We start from the raw sequence: 16703 nt of genomic DNA on the forward strand, positions 1-16703 counted from the left end.
ACTAAAACAGTTATTTAACATCTCTGGACCCCAGTTTTCTATAAAATGGGAAGAGTAACAATATACCTGCCTCTTAGAGTAGATATGAAGACAGAACAAAATTAAAATGTAAACTGTTTGGTGTTTTATTAAATGAATGGCAGCTAAATAATAGATGTCAATTCCCCTTTCTTTTTCCTTTCTCAAAGGTCTATTTTAAGAAGCAAGAGACATTAGCATGTGTGAGGAAAATACTTCCCTTACTGAAATAAAATAAACTAATGGTGAAAGCACTGGAAGAAGCATCTCCTGCTTCTTTTACCTTTTCCTTTCCCACTCTGATCACTGGGGCAACTGCCTTTCCCTTCAAAGCCCTTTCCTTGATTACTCTTACCACATCTAAAAGAGACTGGCTTAAAAAAAAATGAGAACAAAAAATGTACAAAGCATAGACACATTCCAGCATATACTGACAATATTTCAATTGTCCTCTTCCTGTTCTCACTTCTTTCCTTATTCCGGTAGAATTTTACATGAATCTTTCTTGCCTCCCTGGGAAAGGTGTCACCTTACTTTCCACCACATCTGGTTCTCTTAACACCTGGTTCTCCTTAAACTTAGTACTCTTCATTATCAGGGCCAAGAATACAAATTCTAACTCTGCCACTCACCTAAGCATTCTGAGGGACACAGCTATTCTCTTCCCTAAATCCCTGACAGGATTAGGGTGAATTACATACAATCACCCCTCAGATGAGAATCCATATTTTGTACTCAGTCCCCTGGAGACCCATCTCAATCATATAATAACTGTAACATCGATACAGCAAGAATTGCACTTTCAGATGGGAGCCTCAACAGGAAAGATTCTCTCTCAACAGGAAAGGTTTGCAATCATGTTTTCTACATAAGACCAGATATGAATATTATCAAACTCCCTAAACACAGACTTAAAGGAAATGGAGGTTTACATGAAAATGAGTGTAGTAAATTATGAAAACGTTAGTATATTGGAGTAACTTAATTAACCAAGCAGCACATTTTATACATTATTATGTATTTAGTAGTAGACTTAATTATATATTCACATAGTTTGCAAGGGTCATTATGTCAAATACCACAAAATGGATTGACAATCAAAAAGCATTTATTTTCTCATGCCTTGGAATGCTAGAAGTCCCAAAATCAAGAAGTCAGCAAAGCCATGCTTTCTCCCAGAACCTGGAGTTTTCTGGTGATGGCAGCCCTCTATTATATGGTGATCCCTCTCTTTGCATCTGCTCTTCTGGTGTCTGCTGACTTCTGGCTTCTGACCTCTGCTTGACCAAGTCTGAATTTCCTCTCTTTATAAAGCCTCCAGACATACAAATTAAGATCCACCCTCATCAATTGGCTATACTTTAACTCGTGACATCTTCAAAAGGTTCTAATTACAAATGGCTTCACATCCACAGGTATGAGGACTAAGATTTGAACATGTCTTTTGCACAAGATATGATTCAATTCCCAGCATATATATTAATATAGTAATGTAGTAGGTGTTTTTGAAACAGTCTACATTTTAGCATCAATATCTTGAAAAGTATATTTCATAACCATCTGTTCTCAACTTCCTCAAGTGCAAAGATGGCACTATTACCATAAAAACGAAATTACCACAGGTGGGGAGACTAGGCTCACAGTAGATAGTTCTTTTATTTGTTTAAAAAAATTTTTTATATTTATGGGTTTTATTTGGAAAGGTAAGGCTGAATAACATCAGCACTTATAAGAATGTTCTTCCTAGAAATATACTATAGTGAGCAAGCAAAGAGTTTTATGGCAAACTTAAAGGATAGTGGGATAACTTAAGCAATTTGCCTGGAATAGTACCTAACATATGTGAACTGCTCAATGCATAATATTTTTATTATTATTGGTTAGATGAAAAATAATTTGGAGGAATACAAATTACAAATGGGAAAATATGGTAAAGTCATATTTGGCAATGTTGATGGGTGATTTTTCCTGGTATTTCCTTGAATGCTGTGGCCCTTTTCCCATTCAGTGAGTTGCTCATTGTTTCAGAATCAAGAATGATGTGGCAGAAAGAAAGGCTATTTCTGGCTATTGTAGGAAAAGAAAGGATTTATACCTAGACAACAGAATGGATGTAGGAGAACACCTGATACATAACACCAAGTAACACCAAGCCTTTCTTATCTCCCCCCTTCCCAAGATGAGAAAAAAATTCCCTAAAGGAGGAGAGAGAGAGCTGGAGGGTGGCAAAGAGAAGATTCCACCATGATAGCTTGAGAGAGAAATTAAATAGAAATTAAATTCCATTACTAAAATTTAAGAAAGGTATATTTCCTGCACACTTGAATTTGTGGACCAAAATTTATAACTGCTACATTAAGTAGTTAATTTCCTGCATGCAAAAAATTGAAGACTTTGTTAACGGTGATTGCAAAACATGATTTGTCCCTAGAAATAGAGCAATTGAGTTTTTAAACCTAGAGGCACACTGTGGGGCTTTAGTTCAAAGGCAAGGACCTAGCAATTGATAGTTTGTATTAATAGTTAGGGTTTTAATGAAGAGTAAATACATTTAAACTACTTTTTAAATTATCACCTATCGATACTGAACTGGCTCAATATATAATTGGCTAGGCAGCAAGATGGCCCAGATACCAACATCCCCAAAGTAAATCATTTTTTCTCATGTGCCGCTCCACAAGTCAGCTTCCCTTCTCTCATTTCCTGTGCTTGTCAAGGGTATCATCAGTCTCCCAAACCCAAACTCTTTTATCATTTTTAACCCATCCCATGTCTCTGAATTGTAACTTCTGGTTCATTATCAATGCTACCATCCTAGTATAGGATTTTATGAAATAACTCCCAGGGCTAAAATTCTAGGTCTACACCATCTCTTAACTTTTAGATACATCCTGCTTCCATCACTAGACTACTGTTTATGAAAACTCCATACCAACTGAGATAAAGGGTGTCCCTCCATTTCTCAAGTTTCTTCGTTGGTTGTTTGCTGTCATGTCAAATTGAAACTTAACAAGCACTTGGGATATAGTGGATTGAATGCTAAACTTGGAGTCGGAAGATGTGGAGTCAAATCCTGACTATTGCTTTCTAGCTTGTGCATGTCATAAAACATCTGAGTTTGTTTCCATTAAATAAGGAGAACTATTCTTGTCTTATTCCCAGGATACAGTTGGTGTATGAGGAGTGGGATGCATTGTTCTGAGAAATAAATGAGATAATGGGTGTGAAAGCACTTGGTATGGGCTAGACACTCAGTAAATATCTTGCCTTCTCCAGTACTTTAAGTGATTGGGGTCATGTGGGATCAGCTGACATTACAACAGAGTAATTTGGAGTGATTAAAAGTATTATTTAAGTAATTGATGCAATGGGAATTAAATATGAGAAAAGTTTTAAGATAGATTTTTTTACTAGGTACTAAAAATACTAAAATTAAACCCAAATGGGAAAAATGTACTAAATTAACCAACATAAGAAGTAACTATGTAAGAAACACCTGATATTTTCATATATATATTTGTAGAAAATTATTGAAAACCTCACATGATCTTAGAAATATATAGTAATTTTGATGTTGTAAGTTCTTAAGCTAATGTTCAAAATTTATTGAATACAGAAGTAAATTATTTTGTATTTATGTGTAGGAATTCTTCGTTGATCTTTACACTCTTGAGTATTTCGACATCCTGTAAAATAAAATATAGACTCTCAGGGTTGGAAGAGAGTCATCTTTACAATGTTGTTACTGTTTAATGGTGTATTAGAGTCAGAGAGACAGATAAAGCAGATACAACCCCCAGATATTGGTTCCTTTGAGGGCTAAAGAGACCCATGGGAGTTATGGTCATGGCCGATGGGGTTAACTACCAGGGCAGATGGCCCCTCTTTGGAAATGGTGTTTATGTGTGATGAATCTGGACTCAGATGGGATCTCCCTTCATAAGACTTTCATGCTAATGTGCTGGAGGTGCAGTTAATGTTGGGGTTTAAGATATATTTAGGGGATTTGAATCTCTGGACTGACAATGTGATAGCCAGATCCTGAGCCTCAACAGACTCCAGCACCTACAATCTGATTTATTGGACTTACCACACTCAGCTAAGATGGAGGTGAAGAAGGACAACCACCACACCATGGAGCCTAGAGTGATTACAACTGAAAATGGGAGGATTGCATCCAGCATCCAGGTGGAATCTGAGCCTCCTCTTGACATAAAGGTGCAATGGACACAACCAATCCAGTGTCCACATAGAAGAGGTGGCATTGGATTGGGAAAAGTGGACATAATGGACAAAGGGTATGGGGAAAGGCAGGAAGAGATGAGAGGTGGAGGCGTCTTCGGGACATGGAGCTGCCCTGGATGGTGCTTCAGAGGTAATCACCGGACATTGTAAATCCTCACAGGGCCTACATGATGGAATAGAGGAGAGTATGGGCCATGATGTGAACCAATGTATATGAGGTGCAGAGGTGCCCAAAGATGTACTTACCAAATCCAATGGATGTGTCATGATGATGGGAACGAGTGTTATTGGGGGGGCGGAGAGGGGGGGTGGGGGGGTGGGGTTGAATGGGACCTCACATATATATTTTTAATGTAATATTATTACAAAGTCAATAAAAAATAAAAAAATAAAAAAAAAATAAAATAAAATGTCTTTGGGCAGAAAAAAAAAATGGTGTATTAGTCAGAGTTTATATATAATTATGAGATTTATTATAGAAATTGGCCCAGGTGATGGTGGATACTGGCAAGTCCGAATTTTGTAGAGCAGGAGGCAAGTTGGGAACTCCAATTGAAGGTTTTAATGAATTCCCCAGGAGAAGCTGGATGACGTTGAGATCCAAATTCTTTTTGATTGCTGAAATAATCAGTTCTTATTTTAAGGCCTTCAGCAGATTAGACGAGGCTTCTCTCATTACTGAAAGCACTCTACTTTGTTGATTGTAGATGAAATTAGCCATAGATGCAGCCAACTTACTATGATTTTAAGTCCATGAAATGCCTTTATAGCAACAGTCAGGCTAGCACCTGCTTGACCAAACAACTAGGCACCATAACCTAGACAAGTTCACAGATGAACTTAACCATCACAGATGTATAGACATCTATGGTGTTTTAAAGTATTTTGCTATTACAAACAATGCTGTAATAGATAAGCTTGAAAACATTTCCTGTGAAATATGTGTAAAGGTTTGCTAGGGTAGATAATAATAAATGGCTTTGCTTATTTCATGGGCAGTAATGTCCATTTCAAATTTTAATAGATAATGCCAAATTGGCATTCCCTAAAAGTCACTTTGATTTCTACATCCACACATGGTATATTCACATATTTAATTTTCCCTCACCCTAACCAACACTTTTCAGTTTTTGACAAACTGTGAGGAGAACACTGATATCTCATTAATTTATGCTGGCATGATTACTGATAAGGTTAATCATCTTTTTACATTTGGGGCATTTGTATTTTCTCTCCAAGAAACTTTTCAATCTTTTGCTCATCTTCCTCTTAGGCTTTAAAAAAATTGGTACTTTTAGGAACCCTTTCTATATTCTGGATATTATTTGATCGTTACAGATGTTGTAAATATACTCTTCAATCTGTTGTTAGACTTTTAACTGCCTACAGTGTTCTTTGCAGTAGAGGTTTTAAATTCCGATGCAGTAAAATTGTCAATCTTTTCCTCCCTTTTTTTGTGTCTTGTTCAAGAAAGTTTTCCTAGGAAACATTTGAATATCTTTTCTTTTGTTTTCTGTCACCTATTTTTATAGTTTTGCTATACATATTTTTTTTTATAGTTTTGCTACATATACATTTTTAGACTATCTGGAATCAATTTATGAAGTGGAAATCTGACTTTTCCCCCTAAATAAATGGACAATTTATCAACGATGTTCATTAAAGCCCTTCTCTTTCCCACTGAATTGATAAACCTCCTTTCAGGTACTAAATTCCCATCCACACACTGGTCTGTTTTTGGACTCTCTATTCTATTTTTTAAAAAACTATTTGTCTATTCTTCTGTCAATACTCTAATTCCTGTAGATTTATAGTTGTATATTTTACTATTCGGTTGAGCCCTCTTCACAGGCACACATACTTGCATACATACAGATATACTCACGTTCCTCTTTTTAAAACTTATCTAGGAATACTAGCATAGTTTGTTTTCCAAATGAATTTTAGAATAAGCTTGTCAGGTTCATTAAGAAGTATGTTGTTTGACTGGGATTGCAGTGGATTTACATGTTAATTTATAAAGATACAACATATTTGCAATATTTAGATTCATTCAGGCATATGCCCTTTATTTGTTCGTGCATTTTGTTTAATGCTTTTCAGAAAAAATTCATTTTTATTCCTCACATGTGTCTTGTTCTACTTTCATTAAATTTATTCCTAGTATTTTTATAGTTTCTGTTGCTTTTGTAAAAAGGGATTTTTAAAAATAAATTTTTGTGATTATTATAGTTTAAAAAATTAAAATGAACATTTATTTATATTTATCATATATTTTAAAGATTTCTTTGCTTACCGCTGATTTTTGTTCTTTTTCTTGGGTTCATGTTTTATTGGAGTATATCTTCTAGTCAATATTTTAGCTGAGGTTTGTGGGTGATACATTTTCTGATTCCATTCATATCTGAAAAGGTCTTATTTTGCCATTATGCCTGTCTGATATAGTTTGTCAGGTTATGGAATTCTAGGTTGAAAAATAATTTTTACCTCGGTATTTAGAAAATATTTCTCCAGTATCTTCCTGTAAGCAATGTTGCTGATGAATTTGAAGTGAAGGTGGTTTTCTTTTCTTAGTAAATATTATGTTTTTTCTCTTTAGAAGATTTTACTATTTTCTAAATACCCACAAAGTACAAAAACTTTATCACTGTTTTTTATGAGTGGGTGGGTCCTTTCTGAGTCATCTTGCTTGGTACTCGGATTTAATCTAAAAACTTGCATCTTCTTTCCAGATCTGAAGAATTTTGTTTGATTTCTTTATTTCTTCCCCTCTGTTCTATATTCTCCTTCTACAAATCCTGTTATGTGGATATTGTAATTTTTGGATAGATCTTCTAAGTCCTTTACCTTCATTTCATACTTATCATCTCCCTGTCCATTTGCATTTGTATCTGAATCGCTCAGTTCAAACTTTGAGCCTCCAGGTTGCTCTTCAGCATTGAAAGTTTAATTTTTACTGTCACATATTTCATTTCCAAAAATATTTTATCCTTTTGTCCCTTATTATAGACTTAACTTTTTTTCATGTTTACAATAACTCCTCTAAATGTGTATTATGATAATCATTTTATGTTTTAAAATCTTCACTCTATTCTGTTTCCTCAGGTGTTATTGGCTTGTGTGTGAGTGTGTGTGTGTCACATGCACATGTGTTTGGGTGTGTATAGATGCATGCTTTTATTTCACAGTGTTCATTTTCCTCAAATGTTTGGTGATTGTTGTTTATACTCATCCTGTTGACCTGTCTGTAAATACTATAGCTAATTGCAGCAACTTGCCACCAATGACTTTTTAGGTATTGCAGTGTAGCAGTTTGATATAGTTATGAATTCCAAAATAGATATTGGATTATGTTTGTAAATTGGTCTTTACCAGGGTATGTTTAAATTATGATTAGGGCTTTGATTGGTGGGTGGAGACTCACAGATAAAAGGCATAGCAAAGGACAGAGTTGAAGTTTTGATACTGGACTTTTGAGCTGGAGCCCAGGAAGTAAACACATGGGAGATGAACATGGAGGAATAGAAACAGCTCCTCACACACAGCAGAAGCCCTGGGGAGAGAGACAGAGCTGTTTGCCTGATAGTCTACAGCTTACCCAGGAAGCCCAAATACTGGCAGATGTTGGCAGCCATCTTGCTCCAACATGTGGCAACAGCCTTTGGTGAGGGAAGTAACTTATGCTTTATGGCCTAGTAACTGTAAGCTTCTACCCCAAATAAATACCCTTTATAAAAGCCAACCAATTTCTGGTATTTTGCATCAGCATCCCATTGGCTGACTAACACATGCAGTATGTGCTATAAGGATATGATAGGAGCTAGTCTTCTGGGAATAGGGCTTTCCTGAATTCTACTCGTCATTTGCAGAACTGTCCTGCATCTTTGGCCCAACTGCCCTCCCAAAATGCTCCCACAACATGGGGCTTTGTCTTTTATGGACTATTTACTGAACACCTCATCCGAATGGATTCTTTGGACTATGATGAAGTTGCCTTCTTGTAGAGAGAACATTAGTTTACTTTTGCCAAGTGTCTGGGATACATTGGATGTACGTATTAATTTACAAAGACCTGGCACATTTACAGTATTGAGATTCATGCAGGTGGATAGCCTTAATTTATTCAGGTTTTCTGTTTAATGCTCTTCAGAAAGAGTTCATTTCATATTCAGGGCAGGACCACCTTGGATCTAGTTCTAGGTCTGAGGTGCCTGGGATTACCCAGGCAGTTAAATCCAGGTTGCAAACCTCCATGAAGGCTGACCTGTGGCCATAGCTTCTCAGGGATGAGTTCTTTCCCTTTTCTTTTCTCTCTGTTTTGCCAACTGTCAAGTCCCTGTAGATCTCTCGACTTGGGAAAGGGTGGATTTACTACTGATTTGCCCTTATCTAAGAGTATAGTACTTTATAATCCTAGATTAATGCTGAAAAGGTCTTTTGTTAGGTTCCTTAATTTAGACAGTTCCTGGGCATTGATTTCTGTCCTCCTTGCCTTGGGCAGCCACTAAAACCAAGGCCGGAGTTTGTCTGGATCACCGGCAAAAGTTGCCATGGTGCTCAGGTGCAGGGTGGGACGAGAACAAGGAGAGTCCTGGCCTGCTGAGGTGCTCTACTTACTTCTCTGGATACCAGCTTTTCCTTACATTATTTCCTGGTAATTCTTTATTGTCTTGTCAACTCTGTGGTACCTTTAGGAAGTTTGTACACTTCATATACCACTTGTTTTTGTTGGAAGGATGGTCCAAATAGCCTAGCCTTTCATTACCAGACATGGAAGTCATGCCCTCTGCTTTGCAGATGGTGGAAGTGGTGATAGCGAGGGGAGTAGCAGTCAGAACTGCCCGGCTGCACCAACTGTTGATTCCATCCAGTCGCCCTCTCTTTCTGTCCCAGGATTCCTTCCCTTTGTCCTGAATCCACCTGTACATCTTTTCTAACAGTATTTTCCTTTGCACATTTTTGGCAAAAGTTTCCTCTTTCATTCGAATCCACCTCTTATTCTACCTTTTTCAATAAGTGCACACCTTCTTTTTTCCAGAACTGATGAGTTTTCTTTTTAAAAAATCTCTTCTATCAGGGAAGCTGCAAGGAGTACATCACTTTATCTAAACTGGGAATACTGTCTTTAATCCCAGCCTTTTTACCTTGGTTCTAAGTCTGTGGGGACAGACTTAAAGATGTCTTAAGAAGCCAGTTTTTCTTGCCTACTTATTATTATTAATGGATAACCTATATAAGAAAAATTTACATGACTACAATAAATACACTGTAAACTCCAGTAAAATTACAAAATCAACTAAAACGGATAAAATTCCATTGTTGGAGTTATATAATCATAACACTGCCAAAACAACAGGTTGGAAAGTGAATAATGCAATCAATCACCTAGCTATTTGCATTATATGAAGGCAAACATATGCGTACTACATTTAAAATATTTAGATGATTGATGGAAGTTTTTGTATTTCATCTGGATGTTTGGTGGTATGTGGAAACAGCCCAAGGCAAGTAAATATGATTGAGACAAATAACCTGAGATCACTTTGGAGAATACAAATTTAGAATAACCAACAGGTGATATGGTAAAAAGCTTTATTTCTTTTGGAGGATTTAGGTCTTACTAAAATCTATACTTTGGGTTTTTTTTTAAATCAATGAATTGAGAATAATAAAAATGTCTGCATGACATTAACTCCATAGGTTAATAAGTTTTAAAGTGTTAAATGAATACCAGTTTATTGAGCCTCTGCTTTGTGCCTAGTTCTGCAGTGATCTATAGAAGATCAAAAGGTAATGAAAACACAAACTCTGCATTCAGGTAATAGACAATCTAGTAGGGAGTAAACTTAACTCTGAGACTGTGCTGCATAGGACAAGAGGGGCACATTTATAATGGGAAAGGCTTGGGGAAGTATTATTAGAAGTGGAACTTGAGGTGGACCTTAAAGGATGAGTAGGATATTGTGGTGTACATTTGTGACAGTGAGAGGAATGACAATCTATCCCTACAGAGCGAAGAGGTTAAGAAAGATATGGAGGTGATTGAGTTAGGTAGGTATATTGGGTAGGTAATAGTTTGAATTGATTGAAATAAAATATGTGAGTAGCAGAGACAAAATAGAAGGAAGTTGTAATCTAATTATATGGGATTTTGACTGCCAGGTCAATATGTTGGAATGTTATTCTGTATAAAATGGGTGCTTGAACAGGGGGAAATCATGATTTGGTCTGGGGTTCAGGATGGTTATTTCCGGCAGTATTGTGTTGTGGATTAGAAATAGGTGAGTTAGGAGTATAATAGTGTACTCCATAGAAACTAAAATGAGACTTTAAATTGAGATAGTGAAAATGCATAGACGAAAGGAGTGAAGATGTAGCATTGACAGAATTAGGTGAAAGAATAAAAGGATGAATAAAAGTAAAGGATTAGGAGCTTCTGTTAACAGGCTGTCTGCAGAATGACCCCTGGGCAAGCATTTTCAATATTCTGGGACTTGGTTTTACCATCTGTAAAAAACTATGAGTTACATGATACTTAGGGCATGTAACTGTATGATCATACAATTTTGAGGCTTTGCACTTGAGAACTAAGTTGGAAGGGATGTTCATGCCCTTAAACAAGAGAAGAGACACAGGAAGGACGCCAACTTTGAGAAGAAATGTTTCATGTAAGACGTTTGTGACCACACATTGTTCAAGACCATTATGTAGGTCTAGAAATGAGGAGAAAGTGCTGCAATCTAGACACACATGTAATTGAAGCTGCGGCGCTTCGGAGAGAGCATCAGGGGCACAGAGAGCAAAGAGTAAGAGACCAAGCACTGAACTTTGGATAAAGCATTTAAAGGGAGGGTTGAAGAAGACAAGCTTGCGAAAAAGCCTGAGATGGTTCTACAAGTAGAGGGAAAATGGGTGGTAAAGAGTGGCACACGCTGCAGAGAGGTCAAAAGGGAGAAGAGCGAGAGGCCACTGGTCTGAAAAGCAGTTTCAACAGATAAGGAGTAGAGAGTAGACCTTAGGAGTTAGGAGCAAGTAGAGGCCTATCTTAGGCAGAGAAAATTCTGGGGGTATATATGTGATGAGAGAAACATATGAGCCCTTGTATGGAGAAAATGGAGTAGAATTGAGATGGTGACTCCTCACACATCAAAAGGGACATGACAGAGACTGCAGCTGCTCAAAGCAGCAGGAGTAACTGGAGATCAAGCTGATGCATGGGCATGCCTGGCCATTCCCCTGCCTCTCCCCAGGCTGAGCCCGTCCTCACTTAGTGCTGTCTTACTGGGTGGATCTGAATATTCATAGTTATTGGTTAATATGGAAACCTTTGGGATGAGTCTAGGCTACGAAGGCAAGAAAAAGACTTAATCCTTCAGGACAGTTCACAAAAGACAAATGAACTTTTTTTATCGATCCCTAACATAACATGGCAATCAAACTTCTCTCTAGTAGTCATCAATCCTACCATAACACACCTGCCCTATCCTTCCTCCCTTCAAGGAAAGATGGTCCAGATAGTTGTAGTTTATTATTTCCCTCTTTAGAGCCCTAATGTAAAAGAACCTAAAGGAAGCAAAGGTGACTTACAACACCTTGATTTCAGAGGTTAATCAAAACAGCACTGTTGTTAGCAAGAACAGTAGGAGATTGCCTGTTTGCAGTGCTTAGGCTCAGCTTTCTTTGCAACATGTTCAGGACTTGGTCTTTGTGTATCTCCTCTCTGGACCTGACAGGAGTCGAGATGTGGTTGCTAGGCAACTGCTTTCTGCCTTTGATTAGTGGGAGACTGCTGAGATATTTTCCTCTTTCCACTGGGATGAAGATCTGCTGGAGGGGTGAGTGGCAGGAGAGAGAGTTGCTATGAACTTGCTGTTTTTTTTTTATAATTGTAGGAGTGGATGATAGGAGTTACTACCAGAAAGAGATAGCTATAATAGAGGAAACCTTGGATACTGTATGATCAAGAGCAACAACTCCTGCCAATGTCTTTACTCTGCTTTCATTATACACCTCATACTAGCTTCATTAGCAGTTGGACTGGTAAGGTGGGTAGGAAAAAATACATTATTAGATTTACTTCCATTTTGTAAGGTATACATTTTGGGATAGATGGCTCATTCTATCATCAACTATTTTATTCTGTTGATTTACCAAAATGGGAAAAAGAATCTTGGTAATTTTTTTAGTACTTTCCCCTAGGTAAATATAGAGAGGCAGGGTAATCACATGATTATGCCCACTTTTCCAACACTTTTATGTAAATAAAATCAAAGAAGGAATATCAAATGAAAAATGCATAAAAAGGCAATATGCAAACTTGTAAGGTGTGTGCAAGTAAAGAAGGGCCAACCTTCTTGTTTTGCCTTAAGAACTAGGATAGAGGAGCAGAGTGATAAATAAAAGAGTGGAATCAAGTGCTGATTTTATGTAGGAATGTTGCACTGACTTATAAAGCATGTCCTTCTCATCCATAACCTGCCTCCCTGGGTCTTTGCCTGAACTCATTAAAGATCTTTTGGAAACTCAAGCTTCTAAAGTGCTGTAGTTCAGGAAGACCTTTATAACCATCATCACTGTCTCCACCTTCTCTCCTATTCACTCCTACCAGTTGAAAACAGTCCCATCCCAACTTCTTCACTAAAAGGCAGTACGTCCTGGAAGTGTAAAGACTTCCCAGCTAGTCAACCCAACGGTCACTTGTTGGCCCTCACCTTACTTCCCAGTTCTCTCTGGTTTTTGGAGTATGTTTATTTTCCCAGGCTGCTTGAGTAAATGCCATGAAATGGGTCAACTTAAACAATAGGAATTTATTTGCTCACATTTTTGAGACCGGGAAAATGTCCAAATCAAGTAATGATCAAGGTGCCCCTAAAGAACTGTGGCATTCTGGGACTGGCTGCCAGTGATCCTTGTTCCTCTGACACATGGCAAGGCAACATGGCAGCATTTCCTGGTGTCTTCCTTCTTTTCTCTTCTGGGTTCTGTTGATTTCAGGTTCTGATTGGTAGATCTGTGTCTTTCTCTCTCTATGCCTAAATTTCATTCTCTTATTAAGGACTCCAGTAAAAGGATTAAAACCTAACCTGATTGAGATGGAATACACTGAAATAATCTCTTCATAACTCCTACTTCCAATGGGTTCACACCCACAGGAATAGATTAAATTTAATAACATATTTTGCTGGGGTACACACAGCTTCAAAACACCACAGAGCGGCATTACTATATCATATTGTAACCTATGTTTCACCATTTTAAGAACTGCCAAACTACTTTCCAGTGGCTGCACTATTTTACATTCTTACTTGCAGTTTATGGGGGCTCTACTATCTCTACATCCTCACTCATGATTATTATTATCTGTCTTTTTTTTACAGCCATATTAGTGGGTATGAAGATCTAACTCTTGTGGTTTCAATTTCCATTTCCTTGATGGCTAATGATGTTTAGCATCATTATATTTTCTTTGGAGAACTGTCTATTCAAATCCTTTATCCATTTTTAATTATGTTATTTGTCTTTTTATTATTGGGTTATAATAGTTATTTATATATTTTAGATATAAATCCTTCATCAGATATATAATTTGCAAAAAACTTTTTCCATTCTGTGGGTTATCTTTTCACTTTCTTTATTGCTTTTCATGTCATATATAAGAAACTATTGCCTAATCTGAAGTCACAAAGACTTATGTTCCTGTTCCGTTCTAAGAGTTTTATATTTTTGAACTCTTACATTTAAGTTTTTGACCTATTTTGAGTTAACTTTTGTGTATGGTATGAAATAGAAGTCCAACTTCATTCTTTTGCTTTTTGATACCCAGTTGTTCCATTACCATTTGTCAAAAAGACTATTCTTTCCTCCTTGAATGGTCTTGGTAACTTTGTTGAAAATCAGTTCACCATAAATGTGAAGACTTATTTCTGGACTACCAATTCTATTCCATTTATATGTCTGTCTTCATGTCCATATCACATTGTCTTTTATTACTATACATTTGAAGTAATATTTGAAATTGGGAGTGTGAGTCCTCCAACACTGTTCAACTTTTTCAAGAAGGTTTGATTATTTTGGGTCCCTTGCATTTCTATGCGGATTTTAGGATCAGTTTGTCAATTTCTGTGAAGGAGTCAGCTGGGATTTTTTTTTTCCTAAGATTTATCTTATTTTATTTTTCTCTCCCCTTCCCCCGCCGCTGCCACCCCAGTTGTCTGTTCTCTGTTTTCTATGTCCACTTGCTGCATGTTCTTTTTTTGTCCGCTTCTATTGTTGTCAGCGGCACGGGAATCTGTGTTTCTTTTTTGTTGTTGTTGTTGCGTCATTTTGCTGCATCAGCTCTCTGTGCGGCGCCATTCCTGGGTAGGCTGCACTTTCTTTCGTGCTGGGCGGCTCTCCTTATGGGGTGCACTCCTTGTGCGTGGGGCTCCCCTACAAGGGGACACCCCTGCGTGGCAGGGCACTCCTTGTGCGTATCAGCCCTGTGCATGGGCCAGCTCCACACAGGTCAAGGAGGCCCGGGGTTTGAACCGCGGGCCTCCAACGTGATAGGTGGACGCCCTAACCACAGGGCGAAGTCCGCTTCCCTCAACTGGGATTTTGATAGAGATTATATTGACTCTGTAGATCAATTTGGGAAATATTGCCATCTTAACAATATTAACTTTTCCAATCTATGATCCTAGGATGACTTTTCACTTATCTAGGTGTAGCAGTTTGATAAAATTGATGAATTCCAAAAAGAAATATTGGATTATATTTGTCATCTGATCTGTACCTGGGCATGATTGAGTTATCTTTAGGGCGTGGCATCCCCACCCAGTCCCCACCCCTTGGTGGGTGGAGACTCTCAGATAAAAGGCGTGGCAAAGGACCGAGTTGGAGCTTTTGATGCAGGGATTTCTGATCTTAGAGTTTGATGCTGAAGACCAGGAAGTCAGCACTCAGAAGAAAGAGAAGCCAGCCCCAGGAAGAAAGGAACCTTGAACCCAGAGGAAAGCAAGCCCCAGGAACGTATGAACCCAGGAAGCCTGAACTCTCACAGATGTCGGCAGTCATCTTGCTCCAAATAGACTTTGGTGAGGGAAATAACTTATGCTTTATGGCCTGGTATCTGTAAGCTCCTACCCCAAATAAATACCCTTTATGAAAACCAACTAATTTCTGGTATTTTGCATCAGCACCCCTTTGGCTGACTAATACATTAGGTCTTCTTCAATTTCTTTCAAGAATTTGTAGTTTTCAGAGTACAAATTTTGCACTATTTTTTTGTTTTTAGGAGGTACTGGGGATTGAACTCAGGACCTGCTACATGGGAATCAGGTCCTAACCACTTGAACTACATCTGCTTCCCAAGTTTTACACTCTTTTGTCAAATTTATTTTCAAAATTTTACGCTATTGCAAATGGAATTGTTTTCTCAATTTCATTTTACTCATTGATCCTCTATCCTGCTACCTTGCTGAACTCATTTATTAGTTCTAATAGTTCTTTTTAGTGTTTTTTTTAGGATTTTCTATACACAAGATCATGCCATCTGTGTAGAGAGATAGTTTTCTTTCCAATCTGGATGCCTTTATTTCATTTTCTTGCCTAATTGCCCTGGCTAGAATATCCAGGATGATATTGAACAGAAGTGGTAAAAGTGGACATATTTGTTTTGTTTCTGATCTTAGGGGGAAAGCAAAGTATTTTACCACTGAATATGATGTTAGCCATATGATTTCATAGATTCTCCTCATCAGATTGAAGAAGTTCCATTCTATTCCTAGTTTTTTAGTGTTTTCATCATGAAAGGGTGGTGAGTTTTGTTAAATGATTTTTCTGCATCAATTGAAATGATGTGGTTTTGTCCTTTATTTATCTGATGTGTTTAACTAATTGATTTTCAGATGATAAACCAACTCTGTATTCCTGGGTTAAATCCGAATAAATATTTCTTGAATTGAATTCATAGTGAGTAAATTATATGAATACTGGCTAAAAATTAAGTCAAATAATAACCAGAGAAACAAGACTGAAGAATAACATTACATTTTCAGACAGCAACTAGTTAGGAAACATCAGGACTTTGAAAGTACAATTGTTTGAGTGTGAAAAGTTAGAAAATGTCATAAACATAGACACAGGTGTATGTTTTATGTAATATATATAGAGAGAGCTTTTTCCCACTTTTTGATTCCTATACTTTACATTTTAAAGTCCTTGAACTAGACTTTCATGATATTCTAGATTTTACAAAACTTAGCAACAAGTCCAAATATCCCTATGCCATAAAATTTCCTCAAAAATTTGCCAAATATTTTCTTACTATTTATAATACACATAAACACACACACACACACACATACACACACACAACGTTCTTTCCATTGTCCAAACGGGCGCATTAGTAATATCTGTTCTTACTGGACACTGTAAAGAACTTAACCAAAAATGGTGTT

At 37.3% G+C, this 16703-nt stretch overlaps 1 protein-coding gene across 1 annotated transcript in view; it reads right to left on the minus strand.

Annotated features, from left to right (window-relative positions):
* The window catches only part of SEL1L2 (SEL1L2 adaptor subunit of SYVN1 ubiquitin ligase), a 108788-nt gene that overhangs the window by 91838 nt on the left and 247 nt on the right, over window positions 1-16703 (minus strand). The gene's annotated exons all lie outside the window — the stretch shown is intronic.

Source organism: Dasypus novemcinctus, chromosome 24, assembly GCF_030445035.2.
Source record: "Dasypus novemcinctus isolate mDasNov1 chromosome 24, mDasNov1.1.hap2, whole genome shotgun sequence".
Lineage (NCBI taxonomy): Eukaryota > Metazoa > Chordata > Mammalia > Cingulata > Dasypodidae > Dasypus > Dasypus novemcinctus.